The following is a 5,798-nucleotide window of genomic DNA, read 5'->3' on the forward strand; positions in this document are numbered from 1 at the left end:
GGCGGCAGCTGTTTGGGGGGGGGGGGGGGCTGGCTTCCCCCCCCCCCCCTGTCGGGGAGAAAAACCACAATTCGTCGGTGAGAAAAATGTAATGTATTCTATTAGTACACCAAAAATCACTAAAATCGACTAAGTAAGCCTTTCAAACCAAAAATTGTTTCAGGGTGGGAGAACACTTTCGACAGATATTGACGCCCGACCACGCCCGCTTTTTTTGTGGGGGACATCGACCCCCTCGTCGGGCAAATCCTGGAACCACCCCTGTAATACTTAGTCTATGGATTTTCCAATCTTAATCCTATGAACAAATTATCTTACTGGAAGAGAAAATGGGCCTAATAAATTAAAATTGCAACTTTTACAACATGACTGCAGAAGTTCAGATTTTTTTTTTTTTTTTTTTTTTAGTGTTCACTGCTTTGAAACAATATTGCCGGCTATATTCCAGAAAAAGAGAAATAAGAAGTTTAAATATATGTATATAACTTTCCAATGTCTAGTCATGTATATTTGTATTAAATGTTATGTATTCTGCGCCTATTTCAGTGCAGATTCTTCAGTAGCCTAGGCGAGGGTCTTACACAGATTCTGCATAGGTCTAACTTCACGTAAATGAGGTATAGGCCTAGACGGACTGCTGCGGGTTGCTACACACAATCTAGGACTAGTCCCGACTACTGAAAATACCTCCTGGTCCGTCCTAGCCCAGGCTTAGTTAGAGTAGGTTAGAGGGAGCCTAGACCTACGAACGTCCATACTAGGCTACTTAGGCCAATGGTCTAAAAATGGACTCGATCGTCTCTCACCCGCCTGCTCTCATCAGCAGCACAAGAGAAAAATAAGCTAAGCCTTAGCCTGCTCGCCTTGCTAAATTCAAGATGTGTATAAGAGACAGTATATATATATATAAATGATTTTCCTAAACAATGCTCTAAAACTACTTGTCATAGAGAGCTAATTTATTATTTCATTGACACGAGTATATAAGATTCTTCATTTATCTGCAAGAATTAGCAAAACTGGGAAATTGGCGTAAATTATTACAACCAATTAACACTGGGTAATCCTTATCTTGGCTGCTTACTTCATGATCAGGAACAACTAAAATACTTTCATTTAAATTCTTCTTGATAATTGTTATTCAAATCCTAATATAGCATCATTTTTGTTATCTCTTTTGTTGAAACCAGAATCTGTATTTATAATTTCACATCTAATAACAAATAAATATTTATAAAATAATATCATATTTTTCATTTCTATTTTCTCTTTTCACAAATTTCCTTAAACATTACAATACGCATTTTTAAATCTATCTCTTTTGTATGTTTCTTCTCCTCCTTTCCCTTGAGTATTTTCAAGACTTTTAATGAATTTTTCGATCATGATATCTATATAAATTAGTTAACTTTGGAACGTCATATAATCGGTGCCACCGTTGAAATTAGTAGTCCGACGCAAAAAAGTTAAATGATTCGTAATTTGTTTTTGGATCCTTACATAATGAGCCACTACTATTTTAAATGCGAGTTATCTGCACAATACAATACAATAGTCTCTTAGATTTATGTACGCCCAAAACTTCTTCAAATTATTCGATTTCTTCATAAAGTTCTTCAAAATGACTGTATGAACGTTCAATTGAATATTTTACTTTATTTCGTATTTGTTTATACTTTTCCAGTCCTCAGCTCCAATCAATCAATCCAAGCATTTAAACAGTTTAAGTCAGGCTCCAGAAGAAAAAAAGAAGGCTCCGGAGGAAAAACATTTTTTAATATGTTGTAGAACTGATTTTTCTAAGACAGAAAAAAGTTGTTTGACGAAAAACTGGGGAACGGTGAATGAGATACAGATTTTTTAAAATTTAAAAACTGGGGGAATAAGGTGTGGGTGGGGGAGAAAGGGGCGTAACTGCCCATTTTTACACCTTATTCCCCCAGTTTTTAAATTTTAAAAAATCTGTATCTCATTCACTGTTCCCCAGTTTGTCGTCAAACAACTTTTTTCTGTCTTAGAAAAATCAGTTCTACAACATATCAAAAAATGTTTTCCTCCGGCGCCTGACTTTACGCTTTAGGTGTAAAAGCCTCTTGTCACCATATTTAGCAGATGGCTGAGGTCGTTTCAGTGAAATATTAATTATGCTATTGAAGAATTTAATTAGCATGTTCACACACGTATCAACAACAATAGGCTCGGTCGTCTTATTACATATTGCATTCTGCCAAACTTGAAACCAATCCGACTTAACAAACTTTAGTTATTGTGGTAACTAGTCTAAATTACCTGATTAGTGAAATACACTAATTATAAAATGAGGGATTAGCATATTCACACACGCACACGTAGGCTCCGTCTGCTTTCTACCATCTTGCATTCTGCCAAGTTTAAAACCATCAGACTTACAACATTTTAGTTATTTTGTTTACAAACAAATTACCAACAACTACAAAGACCGACAGGAAAAACGGCGACAACATGAAGAAGAAAATACGTAAAACAATAGTCTCGCTGGATTTTCGATCCGTAGGGGAGGCTAATAATAATGAAGTGACCCACGAATATATTAATCTACAAAGTCTATGCCAACTACGTTTAAATAAAACTGGAACTGTATCAATGCGTAAATTACTTGTAAGCAACTAAAATTTGATTAAAATTTATTCTATCGTTACACAGATTAGCATAGGGTAATAATAGTTATAGTAGGGAAGAGTGAAATTAAACTAATTTTACTGTTATCTGAAAATATCCTACATTTTTATGGAACCGGTTCATCAAACAAAATGGTTTTTTTTAGTGACATTTTTACCCCTAAGTGTCCCTTAGATTGCTGTCGTTACCAGTACAAAAGGGTATATCCCGCGCGTCTAGAATGACGTACTGTTTTCTTTGTATTCCAAATAGGCTATTGCGTACACTGGGCCTAAGGTTTTAGTCCTCATTCGAAAAGACTTATTCTATCATCATAATCGTTGACGAGCCTGTGGCTTATTATCGTTAGGTTACAGCGCCATGATTTAATCGCACTGCTAATAGATGATCAGTTGTAAAGGATGAGGATGATGAAATAAAGTAAGTAGTCACATAGATACGGATATCCTGCAAAATCGAGTTCAATGGTTATATGCTTATGATAATAATGAGTATGGTGACTCCGAAGAATGACAAAACTATAAGGTGTATTAATTTTTTGACTTCGTCCAAGGTATTTTCTTCTAAATTTAGTGATTAACGTTACATCAATATGCCAGGACATATTATATTATTGCAACTACGAATACATGAATTCATAAAGAAAATATACAATAATGTGTACAAGATAGACACCAAAATAAAATCTGAATAATAATGTTACTAAGAAAACTAATGGGTAAACTTTAACAGCTTTGTTGATAATAAAGAGGTAGTACATATTTTTAAATCCTTTACAACTGATCATCTATTAGCAGTTCGATTAAATCATTTCCAAAAGTGAGTTAACTTACCGCCCTAAAATATGTTATTTTGGGTTTAACAAGTCAACAGCAGTTATTACATTCATGTTTTGTAAATTAAACAAATTTATTTATGGTATTGAAGCGGCTGTTAAGTTGTTCCTTACTTTTGGCGGCCATTTTAAAAAGCGCCCTAAATTGCCTCCCGAAATCTTTACATTAATAACTTTAGCTAGTAATACTTTACTCCTATCATTACATATTCAAAAGTTGGTCAAACCTACCTCTTCTGTGCTTATTTTATCCATGTATATGTAGTTTATAGGATTTTGGCGGCCATTTGGAAAACAGCACCCTCACGCGAAAGTTCTCATGTTACACCCCTTTTACCTCACATATTCTGATTCCTCATAAAAAAAAACTGGTCTAGAAAAACCATATGAGAATTTCTACCTCTCCAAGTGGCACCTATCTCAATATGTAATTTAAGTAAATATATTAACTTTCCAATGTCGTGTATTGTATAATTGTATAAATGTTATGTTGGCATATTGTGCGCCTATTCAGTGCAGATTCTTCAGTAGCCTAGGAGAGGGTCTTACAACAGATTCTGCATGCGCCTAACTTCACGTAAATGAGGCATAAGGCCTAGACGGACTGCTGCGGGTTGCTGGACGCACACTCTAGGACAAGGCACCAGACTACTGAAAAGACCTCCTGGTACGACCTAGCTCAGGCTTAGTTAGAGGGAGCCTAGACCTACGAACGTCCATACTACTAGGCCCATCTTCTGAAAATGGACTCGATCGTCCTCACCTGCCTGTTTGTTTGTATGTTTGTTTATGAAGTTTTTCCACACAGAAAATTTATAATAAACAATACAGTATTTGTTATAAACAATGTAAAACGGAGTAAAAAATGGAGAAAATAAGTAAATAAAACTGTGTTGACGGGGACCAAAATACGTTTGATAACCAACACCGGCCAAAAACAGAGTTACAAAAAGAAACATAAAAAATAGAATATAAACAAAGAAGTAAATACATCAAAGTGGCATATCATAAATTACATAATAAATTAGAGATACAGGACCTAGTCTAAGGAATACAGATATGCTGCATCCAAGTATTAAGTATATTTTTTCTTTGTTTTATTTATTTTTATTTGTTAATAAAAAGATACAAGTAAAGTAAACTAAGTTTTCTTTTATTTTACTGGAATACAGCATATCTGTTGCCTGTTGCCCGTAGCAACAGCACAAGAGAAAACTAGGCTAAGCCTTAGCCTGCTCGCCTTGCTAAATTCACATTGGTCACACAATGTGTAGTGTGATGTTTTTTGGTAGACGGCATTAATTATACATGACGTCACCTATACAAGCTACGCCTCGTCGGCTGAACCCGTTTTATTTAGCAACTACCCCCTTTTTCATTGGTCATATAACGAAACTTATGTGCAATAGAGGGATTTAGCGATGATTGTTTGATTGTTACAGGCAGTCACGTGACCTAACTTGGGTACACATGAAAAACATTACAGTGCATGCCATAGCATAGGAAAAATAATGCTATGGTTGCGAAAACAACCACCCACTGTTAACGTTAGAAGTAAATTGCTAGGCATTGAAAGGCAATACGTTGTTCAAAATAGTGTTTATTTACTTATTCTAGCGTTTTCCTTTGATTTTATGCTCTGAAATTTGAGTGATCCTTCAAAGCCTTAGTTGGTACTGACATCGCAGCGTAGTTCGTGGGTCGAAGACCATCATGCATACTTACCACCTTGCAGTAGATGTGCAGGGGCCTAGGCCTAACATTTGTCGACAAATAGCAATGTTTTCGCCCAGTATCCTTTAAAGCATTTGCAAACCATTAAGGCCAATTTCCTAATTTTACTTTCAAATCAATTTGGTATAGTTTACTGGGAATGATGATGATCTTTACAGCAATAAACAAGGACGGCTGCGATAGAAATCTCCATGTAAAACAACGTTGTGTCAGTGGATTGAGGTCACGTGACTCCCATCGCTAAATCCCTCTATTACCAACTCCTTCATAAAATTCCTCCGTGAAGATACTGATTTGAAGGGTAGGTGGAATGCGTACTCAAGGTGAACATTTACACACTCTAATTTACAGAATCATTTTAACACATTCCTTACATAGTAATTTCTCCATGAGAACATAGTGGCCAACAATGAATTAGGAAATTTATCTCATATAAAATTTGCAGATAGTGGGTCTTTAATAATAATTGAAATATCATTTATGTGTTCCAATTTTAAGTATTTCCTTTAAAGATATATATCAGGGCCGGCGGAACGTTTTTGAAAGTGAGGGGGGGGGGGGGGCCCACTTA

The sequence above is a fragment of the Anneissia japonica genome, unplaced genomic scaffold (genome assembly GCF_011630105.1).
Source record: "Anneissia japonica isolate Jap-2015-1 unplaced genomic scaffold, ASM1163010v1 scaffold2240_len173809_cov135, whole genome shotgun sequence".
Classification (NCBI taxonomy): Eukaryota; Metazoa; Echinodermata; class Crinoidea; order Comatulida; family Comatulidae; genus Anneissia; species Anneissia japonica.